The sequence below is a fragment of the Ambystoma mexicanum genome, chromosome 7q (genome assembly GCF_040938575.1).
Source record: "Ambystoma mexicanum isolate Mex_15411 chromosome 7q, UKY_AmexF1_1, whole genome shotgun sequence".
Lineage (NCBI taxonomy): Eukaryota > Metazoa > Chordata > Amphibia > Caudata > Ambystomatidae > Ambystoma > Ambystoma mexicanum.
The window spans coordinates 592,309,672-592,327,405 of NC_090941.1; positions in this window are offsets into that span (position 1 = coordinate 592,309,672).

The window sequence follows — 17,734 nt, forward strand, 5'->3', positions numbered from 1 at the left end:
AGCCGCGTTGTATCTTACCTGGGTGGTGTGGTGGGGTTCCGGATTGGCGTCATCATGTGGTTGCTCAGAGGGTAGGCACTGTCCCCTGGGGAGGTGATAATAGTTGAGATTATTAGGGTTTGGGTATTTGTCTGTGTGTGATTTGCATGCATGTGCACAGGCATTTGTACTCACCTAGGAGCCATGTGTCACTATGCTGCCCAGCTTCCAGGGCCCGGCTCAGGGTGGACATTCTGTATATGAAACTGTCATGGGTGGAGCCATGGTAGTTTGCATAGACAGAGGGGATGATTCCCTTTGCATCGCATACCACCTGTACGTTGATGGAATGCCAGTGCTTGCGGTTTTGGTAGATGTGCTCAGTGGCCCTAGGTGGACGTAGGGCCACATGGGTGCAATCTATGGCACCAAGCACTTTGGGGAAGTGTGCCACCCTGTAAAAATCCAGGACCACGGCCTGCCTTTCTGCGGGTGTTCTGGGCATCTATATGTGCCTGCGGACTGAGGGGCGCGCTGTCATGATTGCCAAGACCTGGTATAGGGAGCGTGACTGCGTGGCCTGTGAGACCCCCCCCACTATGGCAGTGGTCCGCTGAAATGACCCAGTGGCCAAAAAATGCAGGACATTGAGCACCTTCTCCAAGAGGATCAATGCTTGGGAGCAAAGGGTGGGGGATGTAAGGTCATCTTCCCACTCCCTGACCAGGTCTAGGATGATGTGGGGTGGAAACCTATACCTGCCGTACACCTGGTCGTCAGGCATCCCAAAAAGGCTTGTCCGTGGTGAGAAAATGCGTGCCCTGGCTATTCTCCTCCTCCTGCGGTGTCCCACGATCAGTGCTGCGACAAATGGGGCATTCATCGTAGCTGTATATACGTATTTGTTATTTGCGCGCACTTTTATACTGTGTACGGGGACGCTTCCGCCTGCCTTCATGTGGTGGACGCGTTGACGCCTGTGCGCGTCTTTTGCCGTGCGCGGGTTTCCCGTATTTCGAATCCATGAATACGGGTTGTTCGCGTGCGTGTGGGCGTTCCGTGTAGTTCCCTGCAGTACTTCCCCAGTTACGCCTTAATTTTCAAGCGTTCTTCCCCATTCCGCCTGTTATGCCCACTGTTCGCCCACTTTTGTTGTGTGCGCCGCGCTATCTGCGCGTAGCGCACGCCGTTTGATGACGTGTGTGCCCGTGTGCGACATGCATGGATTTGGCGCACGACCAGCGGGAAACTAGCACAGCACCTTCCTTGTATCGCACGCGTGCGCTTGATTTCTCACGCTTGCGCCTCCTTGCGCCTGCTTGCGCTGGGATTTTCGGCGCACGTTTGTTCCATGAATCGACCCCTGAGTGTCAAGGTCTTTACACTTTGACTGCATGTCCTTTTGACATACCTCCAGTTCTGCTCTTAACTTTTCCTCCTGTTCACTAGCTCTGTCTAATTCAACTTTTAGTCTGTTAATTAGCTTGGCATCATTTTCTTGCATTCGCAGAGACCTATTTAAAATGAACCATGTCTTGGCACGTAGCCGTATCAGACAATCTTTCTCTGCATGTTTATCAGCAGCATTTAATAATCTCAGAAGACAGACCTGAATTATGCTACCTTCTGCAAAAATGTTGTCCAATGGTTCTTTCTGCACTTCCCCATAGATATGGTCATGCCAATCTGTGGCGTTATTTGAGGACCATGTCCCATGTGCATATAATTTTGCCTCCAGATATTGTACCAAATCTGGGAATGTGGCCTCCATTTGAGACATTCTGCGATTCACTTCCAGTGTCACACTGCTCTCATAAAATGGGTTCCCTTCAATGCATGTATGGTAGTGTGTAACACACTTGCCATGCCCAGTAGATGCTCTACAGTCATTTTCCCTGCCAATGCACCATTATCTGTAGGAGATTTTATTTTATTGGGGTAAATTTGGGATTTGGCAGTATTTCCTTACTGTAAAAATATTGGCAGTAATTTGGCGATAAATTAGTCTTCATTTAGAATGGGTTTGGTATCACACTATTTTAGTGACCATACCTTGTTAGCTTGTATTGGTGGTAATTTAAGTGGTATCTTGTTTTGCAGTATTTTATTCCTGTGGTATAATGGTGAGCATGGTTTCTTTTTTATACTATAACCCCATCATAAAACAACAAACCTTTCCTTTCTATTAGAATACCTTCTAGTTGTCTTTAGAGAGCCCCAGACTTACCACATCTAGTAGAACCCAATGATTTTATTCATAGCCCCACCTACAGTTTGTGGCTGGTGTTACTGGTTTATGTACTTCCAGTAGTCTATGTGCCATTAGGCATTACTGCCTTATGTACATCCAGTAATCTATGTATCAGATTAGACACCTTCCCATCAGCATGCAAGGAAGGGCTCACTCATGACATAGCACACACATCCTTTACGTTGTAGATATGTAGTACTGACATTCTCTTATTTGCTATTTCAATTACAATGGTAAATCAGTAAATGCACCACTTCATGGATATAAACCTCCCCTTTGTACTTCATTTATGTAAATAATTCACAGATGCATGCATGACACAAAAATCCCAATTGTTTTTATATATGCTTTTTGTATTGCATATCATTTACAAGTCACCAGATTTTACCATGTTATTTACAGCATCTTCTGCAATATAAAAGAACAAACAGAACAAGCAGGTATTTTGTAACTTAGATTAATGTTCACACATTTTGAATATATAGAAAAATAACATGCACTGATTTCTAACTTTTCTGCACTGCAATAAATCCTAGTCACATATACAGCATTTTACCTGGTCCTCACTTAGCACTTATCTTACCAAGGCCGGTAATCCTTTGAAGTCCCCGCACAACCTTGCTGTGTTCGCAGATGCAGACCCGGTGCGAAACTTCGCCACTGCAATGCGTGTGGGGGAGCACCAACTGACTAGATTCAGTCAGCGCTCTACCCCTAGAAACTCTGTCTGTCTCCTCAGCTCAGCATGAACTAACTGCTCTCTTCATTTCTATTTTCAAAGAAAACTTTTACCCGTCCCTTTATTGACGTGGCTTGTCTGCCTACATTTTCTCCCAAACAGGTTAAAAAGACTGTTCCTTGTGCCAGCCTTCGTTTTCAAAGCAATGAAAACTTCAGGTCCAGAGTTACTGTTTCACTTTGCTTCCTCATCTTGCATACTTTCTGTTCACACAAGCTGAATAAAACGCTAGTGTGCATTTAAAATGAATACCACCAAAACATGGATTTCACCTCATTTTGCATAGAAGACTACATTCTCATGTCAAAAGTTAGCACTTAGTAGTTATGTTAATAATGTTAGTCGGTTATGTATTCTAATGTAGTCTTCATACATGAAGCATCTAAAATACATGGTGCACTTCATTATTTGAACCTGGCAGCACACTAAGTTTTTCTATGTTTGCTCTGAATATCTGCATTTTCAAAGTGGGCCTGGCTGTGTTATAAATCCTGTACTTTGTATGCTACCAATAATGCTATGTATTATACTGGCAAAAAAAATGCTATATTACATACTGGCAAAATGCTATCATATGCTGGCAGAATGCTATACATGCTGGCAAAAATGCTATACATGTCCCCACAGGCCCCTAAAAGGCTGAAACACCTTTGTGGTGACTACATGACTTTGTGTCCCAGTGTTTTATCAATGTGCAGCTCAGCACCATGATATAATGATATAACCCATGTTATACTCCCTATGGTATCAGGGTATGTACGTTTTTCTGTTTGAATCACAATCCAAGGGAGTCGCCTTGGGTTAAAGCTATTTGCACCATTTGTTGATCTTCCTCTTGTAATTATTGAGCTTCCTGTGTTTAATCTACTGTAGATGCATGTCACATTGTGGCTTACATTCAAAATTTGAATAAGTAATTACCACGCTCAAAAGTGTTAATTATCCATAGAAGTGGGGTGGTTAGATTTCCTTGACCCTTTTCACTTGTTTTTGTTTGACTTTTGACTCTCCTGGGTAGAATAGAGTCGTAACCAGGAGCCTTTATACCAAAATGAAAAAAATTGGCAGCTGTGAGGGCATACAGTACTGCAAACAATTGATATGGGTCACCCAATTTATGAGTCGCTTGCCCTATTGAGTGGTGCACATCATCCTTGAACTCTTGAACCCCTGCACCCAACTCTATAGCAGGGAGCAATATAGCACTGAACATCTGAACCCCAACGTTCTTGAATGGATGCCTGTGTCACATTTTCCTCCTACTTGCTCCTTCACTGTGGCAAACACCATTTAAGCATGGACACTCAAGCACTGTTGAATGACAAGGAATGACAAAGAACCACTCTGTGGCGAAATGAGAAACAGCATCATGAAAGGATGTGCATGGTAGTGTCGCCAATGGATTGGGGCTAAATCATTGCTGAAAGAGGTCCCAATACGGATGATAAAAACAAGGCGTTTTTAGAATGCAATGACATATACTGTAGTTCCTTTTTTATTTATTTGTATGTGTAATGTGTTACTGTCAATTATTTGACTTTTCATATAATACAAAATACTTCAAACATCATGACATAGAAACATACAAATTACCACTTCAAACCAGCCAGTCCTCAGGGCTTTTCATTATACAGTTAAAGCATTCTTAGCACCTTTATAAGTTTGATAGATAAAAACACTTTGTGCCCAGAGGACAGTTGATACCAAAAATCCATTGGGCCTCATTAGGACCCAGGCGGTAAGGGGTTTACGGCGGCGTAAACAGCGCCGACCCTTACCGCCTGATTCCGAGATCCCTTAGCGCCATGGAGGTTTTAACACCTGCTTTTAGCAGGTGTTAAAATCCATGGCGCTAAGGGACCTTGTTGTTAATTACGCCACCGTAATTTACGGTGGCGTAATTAACGCCTTCCCCACTCCCATTATGCCCTATGGGGCAAAAATAGGAATGGGGAAGGGTAAATGGGGATTGGGGACTTACCGCCCCGCCAAGGTCGGAATGGGGTGGTAAGTCCGCCAACCACCATGGCGGAATTGCAACCTTAGCGGCATGGACCATGGTGCTAATAGCACCATGGTCCTCCGCCAAGGTTGTAATGAGGGCCATTGTCTGTAACCATTACTGGTTACTCACAAATCGCAAACATGACTGTGTTGTCAGTTCTCTTGTCCCTCGACATTCAATCGGAATATGAAACAAAGACTGCCGGGTATCGATTTTGCACATCGGACAGAAATCTATCACAGGTCTCACCCTCGACCTACTAGACAAGATTTCTCTGGTTGGCAATGGGTATAACCAGAGCCTTACTGGAGTCTTAGCAGAGCGGCTCTTCCTCTGCTGTCCAGAAACGTATTCATATACCTCGGAAGAACCCCCAGAGGTTTGTCCAGGATAGAGACTACCATGGAATTTTAACCGGAGCATCGCCTAAATTGTACTTATCCAATCCATTTAATTTAAAACTCGCTTGCATCTAGTCACATTAATCATTAGGTCCTCCACTGTAAAAATACCTACCAAACTAGAGGTTACTTTTTTGCCAGTGTTTTCATGAAGACATTTGATAGTTTAAATTCTTCCTAATGCAAATCCATGTAAAAGGAGTTTTTTTTTCATGTGGTGATTTGACTAACCTAAATAATTGGAGTAGTCTCCACTCCATACTTACCCTGAGTGATTTCAATCCCAGCTCATAACAGAGTGAGACTATCAGACGGGACAACAGTACATCCAAAACCTTCTTCCACAGCCTTCCCTCCAAATAATCCCAATGAAGATCCCACACCTGGAGTTCAGTATCCCTACCATATAATCAAGTGGGGATTACTGTACCCTTATAAAATGTTATCAGCGGAGCCAATGAGAATCTACAGTAGTTAGCGTTGATGTTCTTCATCTGGGCGGCCAATTGATCTATTTTAGCTCACAACCTGTCCTCCACCAAACCCACATTGTCCAATGCTTTCATTCTAAATCCCAGATATATGGTTTCAAAAACTGGTTTTATAACTTTAGACTCCATTGCCCACCTACACATATTTCCTTAGTTCTTCCCAGTACCAAGCCTCATTATATAGTTCTTTTTAGGGTTGATTTACAATTCATTTTCCAATGCGTACTCATTCATGGCCCCCAGTAATTGCTGATTTCCCCCGGGGATAAAATCAATGAGCCAGATGCTATCAGCGTAGGCCAGCCAACTCATCTTCCACTTACCAATCTTAGGACTTGCAAATGGATGTTTGTTCAGTGTATTTTTTAAAGCCGCCAGGTATAGGTTGAAGAGACAGGGGCAAGTATGCATCGCTGCCTCACTCACCTTTCTGTAGATTTTAATCTAATGAGACGACCCTGTCCTTTCAGTCTAACTTGTATATTGGTATTTTGATGCTGAGATATCAGGATTGCCAGAAGTCCCAAAGGGATACTGCACACTCTTAATTTTTCCCACAGTCGGTTCCTATTCACGGTTTCAAAGCCTTTACTGAGATATATTAAAGCCACGTAGAGTGGAGGATTGCCTGGCCACCGTGCATTATCCCTAAGCATGTTCACTATCAACACATTTAGGGTCTTCAACATACCGCGCCTGAAACCAATCTGTGCTTTATCCAAAATACCCTTACTCTCTGCCCAACTTTCCAACTTCAATTAATACTGCAGCAGCAAATATTTTACTGTATGCATCAAGAAGGGCTATCGGGCGGTAGTTGTTAGTAACCCCTTGATCGCCCCCGTCTTGAAAATCAGAATTATTACAGCAGATTTCCAGCTCTTAGAACATTGTCTCATCTCAATAGAATTCTGAAAGAGGCAATACAATAGTGAAGTCCAGGTCTCCAAATCAGCCTTTAGAATAGAGTTAGATAACCCATTCAGACCAGCTGACCAGCTGACCAGTTACTCTTGAGCTTGATGACTTCTTCATCACTTTTGCACAACAGCCAGCGATACACATTGAGCCCATTGGACATCCGGCAAATTCATATCCTTATCTCGAGAGATCTTACTGAATAAAGATTTAAGGTGAGAATACCATGGATCTACTGACACACAGTTGCTTTGGCCCTAAGATTGCAAAGCCTTCCCACCATTTACTAGGGACCAAAAATTATGAGTTTTATTTGTAACAAGATTTTCCAACATTACCGTCCCCTGCCGTTGGCATTTTAGATATCTATTGGACCTGTTCAAGTTTTGATATGCAGCTAGCAAAATCTTCTTCTCCTTTACAAACAAGTCCTTAAAGATAATACTTTTCCTCAGGTGTTGCAATTTTTTCCTTACTTCTTTCTTACAATTCTAAGTTGCTTCATCAAAGCAAAATGTATGATTGGACTCCTTTTTCCACCCACCCCATTGAGGTTTATCTAAATCCCACAAAAAATGTTTGAAGTTGTCTGGCTGGCATGCTGATCTTAATTCCTCCCATGATTTAACATTTAGGGAGTCTTTCAGGTTTTTATTCAATCCTTTCCCATTTCGATTGAACTTGACCAAGAGATTTCCCACCTCATTTAAGGTGAGATCTATATGTTGACCCCTTCTATCAGAGGGACCCCCTCCAGCATCCTAAGGGTTAGCATATTGTGATCACAAAAATAGGTCTCTTGACAGAATTATATAGTCAATAACAGATTTTGCCTGATTTCCTACCCAGGTATATCCCAGGAGCAGATCTCCCTAGTAGTTCCTTTGGAGTGACCCTTTGTATTTCATTTAGGTGTGCATAACACCAATCCGATCTGGCTATTGAGTACCATATATTCCTCTTACCAGCTAATTATATGCGCCATAGTTTTCCAATTCCACATTGTTGACTCCCTATTCTGCTCTGAGTCATACCATTTCTTTTATTCCATAGTCACTGCTGCTTCTTTTCAGTTGTGCATCACCTTCGTCACATGTTTGAGTTGTAAAAAATAATGCTGTGCTGTCCATCAAAATGCACCTTTACATATGCGATTCTGAGATATTGGGCCTCATTACAAATCGCCCGGTATGGAAACAACGGTGGCGGTAAACCCGCCTCCACCGTTGTTTCCATGCCGGGCGATCACAACTCCTGCAGGCGGGAGGTGATGTTCCCGCCTGGCGGGTTTAACACCGCCCGCCTGCAGGCGGATGAGGAAACACCAGCAGCATTACGAGATGCTGCCGGTGTTTCCATGATCCCCATTGAGTCCCATAGGACTCAATGGGAATGGGGATTAACACCATTCCGCCTCTGTGATTCCCGGGAAACCGCGGTTGTAATGCCCTGGTAATTCCGGGAATCAAGGAGGCGGAATGGTAATACGAGTCCGGCGGTAAAGCAGCGGTTCTACCGCTGAGGTTACCGCCGGACTCGTAATGAGGCCCATTGTCTTATTGACACAACATATGTAGTCCCGCTTTGACAATAATTTCGACAACCTGACACGATCCACCTTCTTAGACTCCAAGACCCCAACATCTCCCCATCTTTCTGCTTGCGAAATATTAATTGCTGGGGAAGTGAGAGTATCTGGAATTTTACAGAGTTGGGTTGGGGGAAGTTGGGTTCACGTTTCTAGAGCTCTGGTTCAGGGAATGCTACATTTAACATAGATCATCACGTTTTCTTACGGCATACAAATAGTTTGTCTTGCATTCTGATCTCTTAATATCCATGATGCTTAGTACGGGAGATATTTCAAAATCCTATTCTGTCCAAGTAAACCTGACCCCCAAACTTGTCAACGTGTAATAACATGCAGACACCACAAAAGCAAAACAGTTTACAAGCACCTCACACACAGAGTGCAAAGGCCAGGGAAAAGTCGTATATATAATATATGGCCACAGCTCATTGAGCGTTATAAGAAACTGTAACAAGTTAGTCCAGCTTGTTTGGGACTTAATGGGGGTCTGTCTAATAACGTGAAGATCATCCCATAAAAACGCCCTGCTGTTGCTATGGGATTGACCTTCTTCGACAAAGTTATGTGCAGCTGGTTTCTGTTTCACGACCGACATTTTACTCCATAATTGCGTGCTTTCAAGCCATATTTAGCTTCAACTCAAGTGTTCTCCTTTTACCTTACAGTGCACTGCATTTGTTTGTTGTTTCTCTTTAAAACTGAAGCCAGGGAGCACCCGCTTATGTTGGGTGCTCAACCATCAGCCTGTTTCGGCGGCTGCTAGAGTTTCATGCATGTGGCAGCGTGGCAAATGCTCATGGTAAGAAATAATACATTGCCACGCTGCACATTTCAAAACTCACTACAGAAGAAAATAAGTCATAATACACACAACATGCACCACCTCCTTCTATGCACCTTACCCATATTTACTATCTATATGTTCGAGGTAAAAAGAAAATGGTCAGAAATGTGGCAATACATTCACTGAAAGTGTGTTTGGGCAAAAATGGGGAAATCCGATATTTCAGTGGCAACATAACCAGTGCTTATCAAATGATATATGGAGTGTAAGAAGTGAGCTTATTGGGATTTGCAAACATTGTTAGACATTTAATACAAATGTGTGCAAATGTAAAACTAATTTTACTTGTGCAGTTGCTGTTGTCTTCATAGTTGCTCTGTGGATGTGAGGTCTGTATATCACATGAGAGGAAATTCCATATGCATAGGAAGAGGACTGATACGTGTCGTATTGCCCCTGGGGAGGTTCTGCAAGCGAAAACGAAAATAAAACTTTAAAACTGTTTGAGTGCTATGTTCGTTTAAATCACAGGCTACAGCAGAGCTTCTTGCCCCCAACTGCTGAGCTTAAGTTTAGTGATGTGTTAGCATGCATCTTTCAAAATTAGCAAGTGGTCTTCAAAGTCGGACAGCCTCCTCATCATCATCACGTCATCCTTGATTGGTGGTGAGGGGGAGGCCAAAGCTGTTTGCGGGAATGGGAGAAGTAGGCGATCTTAAAGCAGGATGCTGCAAAGGTAGCTTAGCAGGTTGGGTGACCTTTGCTGAGATGTTATATGTTTAGAACTACTTGTAAATCCCTTGGCTTTATTCCAATGTGTGCTGTAAAAATGTATTGTTTTAACCTGGGAATGGGTTTGACTCCCTTGCTTCGCTCAGTGTGGGAATTTCTGCCCCCATAGCGAAACTCCTTGTAGCGAAAATCAAACTCATGGCACCCATGGGCGCAAGGTCCAGATTAGTTAGCGTGCATCCTGTGCTCCTGTGAAATCAGAGCAACAGATTTGAAGTCTTTCATTATTTGAGATTTGGAAGCATATATTTGGAATGGCTTATGATTTTTTTCATATCTGCGAATATAAAAATGGTATGTCTACATTGAACAACCAAAGTGATATAGCTGAACCCTTTGAATCTCGGTCTGATAGGATTGGGAAATAATCTTTTGACTCATTAGTCCCTGAGGAAGCCTGCAGCCTATTAAATGAATGTCCTTGTTAGTCCCAAGGAGGGGTGCAGACAGGCCTGGTAGAAGAATGTATGTTTCCACAAGCGAAATTCTAGCCCACTCCCTTGTTTTAAAATGAGGCCAGATATTTTGATTGCACCTGGAGTGTCCCTCTGATGGTGGTCTCCCATAACCCGCTGCTTGTTTTTGCTTTTATGTTACATCAGCGACAGAGGTACACAGTTTAGTTTTCTGGTGTGGTCCACCATGCCTGTTGCTGCTCATTGAGTCAAGTGGGACTACGGTAGCTGGCTGGCTTCTTTTTAGCGATGCATGAATGTCATTCCAAGTGTCCCCAGTGTCCACAGTGGCCGCAGCATACTCGGATGGAGTCCGCATTCCCCAATGCATTTCGTGGAAACAGTGGTTTTCTTCAATGACATTCTGTGAATGGTTTGTCACCATTCATTTAATGAATTTGGATTTGCTGGGGAATTTCACTATCAATTAAGTTTATCATTGCAGAAATATTAATAGAAGGTGGGTGATAGAAGCAACTTTTAATGGAATCTGGAGAATTTATGAATAGTTGTATTGTTTAGCGAGGGCAGGGGCACATATAATCATCGGGTCTTTGGTCAACTTGCCAGGCCTTGGAAGGCCCTGTGATTTAGGAGCATTCATTCTGTTCACTGGAGTGAGGTATCCAGCATTTGTGGTGTTGGAGCTGGAGAACAAGACAGATGATACCATAATAATTCTACTGTGAAATTAGTTCTTTGTAGTTTAATAGCCTGAGGCTTGTTGCTTAAATGGTTGGTTAGGCCAATTTCCAGTTATGTTTGATGATGTTATTGACATTCCACTCTGCATGTTTGGTCCGTTCAAAGACATCTGCTCTTTTATTAGGTGTCCTGAGTATTTTGGTATGCAATAATGTCTTTTTCCAGCAATGGATTTCTGACAACTCCTGTCATGGTTTGTGCACAATAGTTTTTCATGATATAGATTGATGTTTTTCAGGTTTGTTCTGTCACACTACCTTTTAAGTCTGTCACTGTTGAATCATTTGTTGATAGATGTGTTTTCTATCTTAATTCTTATAGAAATGATTGCTGCCAAAGTGTCTAATGTACTGTTGATTTCTCTGTGGAAGGTGTGCCTGAAGGAGACATTTTCCAATTTTGTGGCGTTGTGTTTTGAAAGGTCATGAAAGGCATTTATGACAGCTTATGTAAGGCATAAGGCAGAGTTTTGCCTGCCCTACTGGGTGGCAATGGCTCACCTCTTGGGCATTTTAAGATATGTTGGGGTAGTTAATAAAGGTTCCAGGGCTAAAGAGAAGTTTGAATTGTGCACGCCATATTAGGGACTGGGGTGACGGCGATGTTGCAAATTGGCACAAATATAACTTAGATACTGTGAATGTGATTAATGTTACTTTTAGGGTCATTTGTGTAAGATGATTCATTTATAGTTTTGCACACACTCAGCAATATAACGAAACCTTTTTTGATATGATATAGATACAATATAAATGCATGAAGTGTCACTCGGCCCTAATGAGAAGCATAGAGTTAAACATGCTCATGAGAGATAGAAGGTTGTGAATGGAGATTGTGATGAGGGGACACAGTAGTCTACAACACACACCTGCATGAACATACATACACATTTTGGGGATAGCTGGGAGGTATAGGGGATATTATGAATAAATGATTCTGTGTACGGTGTGCCACCTCATTGTGGAGAATTTGTGTGAATCACTGAAGCTTGGATCTGCTGCAAGTTGAAACTTTGAATGGCCAGGAAACTGGTTTTATAAGATTGAAGGCTGAGAGGGAAAGGCATGGTCAGTTTCGACCAAGCTTATTTTATGGTCTGCTGCTACTGTGTAAGAGAGATGTAATCTCTGTAAGTACATGGGAGTCTGTTATTGAATGATGGAGGGATTTTTGCCGCTTGGTAAGTGCCAGACAATTAACCTGATGCAAGGATTGCTTGCAGATAAGGTGCACCAATTGATCATGGACTTTCAATTGAGTTGTCAGGGTGTGGGTTGAGACCATGTGGGCTGCAATGGTAAGTTGCATAGTTTAGTATGAAATGTGGACACCAACAAGTTTGGGCAATAAAACCGGCAACAATTGATCAAAAGGAAATTTGTTTGTTCCCCTCCTTCACATGAATGGAATTTCTCTAGCATGGCTGTGTGTGTGTCACAAGTAGGGGCAACGTTTTCCAACCAGATATAACCTGTAATAATTGCAACTGTTTGTAAGTTGTGTAAATTGTGTAACTAGGAGATGGGGCTGTGACCAAACATGGAAGGACCCCATAGAGGGGTGTAGTATGAAACATGCAATTATAAGTTTAAAGAGGATGATGCTTAGATGAATATATCCAATGTGATGTGTGGGAACTGAAGGGAATATGGTTACATTGCATAAGTTAACCAGCCATGTGTGGGGGGGTTGACTTTGTAACAAAACCTGTGGGAGTGTTTTAACAGTTGCAAATTGTATAAAATGTGTGTTCCTTGTGTGGTGCAGGGAGACTCTAATTAGTTTTATTTGTTGATGTCCTCTAGCCTCTCCCGGCCGTTTGTACAATAAACATACTTTCCGGACAAACACATACTTACTATTTAAGTGGTAGGCCAACTTTCAGTAACAGTGATCAAAGGCCCACTCCTAAATTTGGCATCCCCAGGTGGGCCCCAGGTTTTCCGAGACGTTAGGGGTCTCTGACCCGCTCAACTTGTATGCAGTGCTTCTCTGCAGAGACCAGTCTTTCGTGCATGACAAAGAGGAGGTCTACAAGCACCATATTGGTTAAGGGCATATTTAGCCCCCGTAGGTGTGGTACTGTGGCCCAGCTGCGAGGGACAGATTAAAGCAGCACCACTTTGGAGCGCCTCAGGGTTCACTTTTATGTGAGTGCATCTTATCCAGGTAAAGCAAGAGGGCAATATGAGAGAAGACACAGATTTTTATTTGTTCTTAGATAGGGTAAGATATGAGTGTCTGGAGTTAGATGAGATTAAGTAGGTGCGAAGAGTGAGTGTTTTTGGGGGAGTGGATGGATTGTTCTATGTCATTAGTTCTTTTTACCTAGTTTGTTATTTGAGAGGTTTGATCTCCCGCACCTGCACGTCCATTGTAAGGATAGCTGTGATACCCTTTAGTTTGCTTGTCTGGTTGGCAGAAGCCTTCACCTTAGGGTGAGGTGACATCTTATGGTAAGTCCACCTGTAGATCCCTTTCTGGAGTATACCCTTGGTAACACCTTACTTTGTATTGATTGTGCGGATGGAGCCTTGCTTTTTCTTGGTTAGTCAAAGTAGTGAAGGATATCTTCCTGTAGTCAGGAAAATACAGCACTGTAGTTAAGAGTGTTGTACTAGAAAAGAAGAGATAGATAGAGCGCTCCTTTTATGCTAGAATGAAGGAGACATCTCAGAGAAGTAAAAAGGTTTTTGGCTGGTGTGTGTTGCGATAATTTGCTTTCTTTTGTCTGTGCCTGAAGGGTGTAAAAGTGCCAAGCTCTTCATTACTCTTTACTCTTTCCTCTCACGGTTTAGTGGGTGGTGGGTCATTTGGCAGGTTTGTAGAGATGGGGCCCCGGTTTAATGAGCTGATGGGAGGAGTTTATGGAAGAATGTTTGGAGTGCAGTGTTGGGCATGTGGGAGAATGGGACACATGTCACAGCACTGTTGAAACCGCCAACAATATTTCAATGCAGATCCCCCACAAATGAATCCCCAAACCTTGCCATATGCCCCGAGCTCAGTGCCATCACAGCAAGTCCAGTTTTATCAGAACCCAGGAGCTGGAATGGCACCGACCTATGCACCCAATCGACCGTGTCAGCCCAGACACCATTACAGGCTTGTGAGAAAAACCTCCTAGCCCACGGGACAGTCACATACTACACCAGAGCAAGTATGTTCACAGGAAATACATTTCCGCATCCTGATGCTCATATTTACCAGGAATAGGTCAGCCACAGGGATTTCTGATGTGTGCCGTTCTATTCATTACCACTGATACAGAAGAGGAACCTCAAATAGGAGTAAAGGTAGGTGAGCAGACATTTTAATTTATGGTCGATACAGGGGCCATGAAATCATGCATCAAAGAAGGTGAGTTTCCTCTTTCAGGCAAAACGATGACCATACAGGGAGTTTCTGGCGCTGTCCTGTCGTTTCCTTACACCAAGGATCTGCGTATCAAGGAAGGTAAGTCCTGAGCAAGCTCAATATGTTCATTACTTTTTTGAAAGACGGCATAGTATGCTCAACTACATGTTTGTACCCAGTGAGAGAAGCAGCGCTTTACACCATACATTACAGTGACAACATGTCCAGGGGGGTGCCAGTGCATTCAGCATTGTTTCTGTATCTGGTGAGGATAGTATTGAGTTGGGTCCCGGGAATAAAAAAAAAACTAAGCAGGGCCTGAACCTCTTGAATTTTTGTTTTGGCCTGCTGAGTTACAGGAAATAACACCTGGACTACTGTTACCATTCTGTTAGAAGCAGTAGTTGTCAAGTAGGACAGTGTGATTATTTCAGGTACCAATGAGGAAGGAGGACAATGGCGCACAGTGATGTATATAAATCCAACCTCATCATTAAGAGACGTGTCCGATGAGCAATTGTTTGAGGATTCGGCGGACATAGGAGAGATGGTATTTTGGTTTGGGATGCCAGGTAATAACAGAGCAAAGGGAAGTACCACAGACCATGTTTGCCACTAGGGAAACATCACCATATTGGAAGGAGGATTTGGAGAAAGTGCCGGACCACTTGTGGACCAGCAATCATCATGACGTGGGGTTGTTGAAAAGTATCAGAGCAGTACAGATAAAATTAAATCCAGGAGCAATATTGCCACGAGTTAAGCAATATCCCATGGCTTTGGAGGCAGACAAAGGGATTTTTTAGACCATTATGGCGTTATTAAAGCAAGGTATTATACAACCATCTGTATGCCCATGCAATACAGACATCTACCCTGTGAAGAAAGCAAAGGGCTCCAGTTGGAGGATGGTCCAGGATTTGTGACCTCTTCACCACATTGTTGAAGTAGAGTTTCTGGTGGTACCGAATCCTGCCACCATTCTCTGTAACATCTCTACTGGTTCAACTGATTTTACAGTCATTGATTTGAAAAATGCTTTTTTCTCCATCCCTTTACGCCTAACTAGAGATTTGAGCACACAAGGATGCCCCAGGGGTACTGTGAATCTAAGAGGGTTTTTAACAGGGTCATTCAAATGGATTTTGGAAACGTACAAGTGTCCAGTACCGTGATTCAGTACGTGAACAAATCATTTGTCTGTAGTGCTTCATTGGAACAGTGTCGAGGAGACACAGTCAAGCTCCTCACCCTGCTCGCGGAGAAGGGGTACAAATTGCACAAAGATAAATTGCATGATTGCCAGACAGAGGTAATATATTTGGGACAGGTAATATCATCTGCAGGGAGAAAGGTGATGCCTGAGAGAGCCACTGCATTCCAGAATATGCCTCAGCTAGTTACGGTAAAACAGATGCAGAAGTTTCTCGGGCTCAGTAACTATTGCAGATCCAGGATATTTGATCACTCTAGTTGCACAAGGCCCCTACTTCAAGCACTTAAGGAAGCACAAAAGGAGAACGGCCCGATGAAATGGCCTGAGGAAATGAAAACATGTTTCTGGGAACTCAAGACTGGGATCAGTAATGTCCAGTTTTGCCAAACCGAATGACCAGAAACTGTTTTTTCTATTTTCACATACAGATGGAAAGGTAATGACAGTGGCCCTGGCTCAAAAAACATCATTTAGTCACAAACCATTGGCTAACTACTGCTGGCTTTTAGTTTCATTTATGCAAGGGTAGTTCCCCTGTGAAAAAGCTCTTGCGTCAGCGGCTTTTGTGATACAAAAGTCTTCAGCCAGTACTATGGGCTGCCCGATGACATTGTATGTAGAGCAGGCAGTTTTTTCAATCTTGGAAAAGTCTAAATCAGCTCTGACAACCCAAAGAGTATCAACGAATGAATTTATTTTATCAAATGCTTACATACATCCGGTAAGGTGTGTCCTAGTCAATCCGCCAAAATATTTTGCAGAACCATTAAAACCCGACAACATTGCCATGACTGTGCAATGTATGAGGGAGAAGAGGAAGAAAGGGTGAATGCTAAGGAGGATGCCTTGAAAGGAGGTTTGGAACTCTTTATTGAAGGGTCATCGATAATTAATCAGGACACTGTTGAAAGGAACACAGGAACATTGGTTGTAGATCTTGTGTATGGGGAATACTGGATTGTAGTGGAGAAACAACTGTCTTCACATTACTCCACACAAGCGGCAGAACTAGAGGCACTCAACAAGGTGCTAGAGATGAGTAGGGGAGGGCAGTAACTATCTACTCCAACTCAGCATATGTCATCCTTCACGGTACATTCTGGTTTATCTAGATGGCAGAGAAGAGGGTTTAAAAGATTTGACGCTACCGCTGTCAAGAATGTCATGCTGCTATCCCAACTAATTGAAGCGCTAACATTGCCCATAAAGGTAGGAATAGTGAAGTGCGCTGTGCATACTAATAGAACTGATTTCAGAGCGATTGGAAATGATGCCGCAGACAGAGCGGCAAAGGAAGTGACATATTTGCCCTTTTCAGAACCTCTGAAAATAGAAATGGTGTCCCAAAACATTGTACTCCTTTTATGCTCGAGTGAATGAGAAATCTCAGAGAAGTAAATAGGTTATTGTCCGGCATGTGTTTTGATAATATGCTTTGTTTTGTCTATGCCTGAAGAGTGTAAAAGTACTAAGGCGGTTGTGGTGAAAGTGAGTAAGGCAGGGTTGTCCAACTCCAGTCCTAAAGGTGTTTTTTTAGGGTATCCTCCATTAATAGTCACAAGAAAAAATGTGCATACGTTTAGAATCATTGCATTCACATTTATCTCATGAATATTAATGAGAGGTATCCTGAAAACCCAACATGTTTCCGGCCCTGGAGGCCTGGATTTGGACAGACCTGGAGTAAGGAGAGTGAGTGTAGGAAATTCCTTTTTTAGAAAAGGGAAAGGAAAAAGGATTGTTTTGGGTAGTGATTTTTTGTGCAGTGGGTTTGGTTCTTGGGGTTTATATTGTTATTTATTTAGTTATTTTAAAGTTAGATTGGTTTTGAGTATGGCGACTCCATTGGATCATTTATGTCAGGTGTTACCCAGATGTAAGGTACAGATTTTAAAATACCATCAACAATTGTTGAGGGAAACGAAAGGCAAAATGCTTAATTCTTGGCCTAATGAAGGGTCTTACGATAGGGGTATGTTGGAGAACCTGCATGCTTTCCTAGTAAATAAGTATAAAGGTTTGAAATTGGCGAATAGATTGAACATCTTGG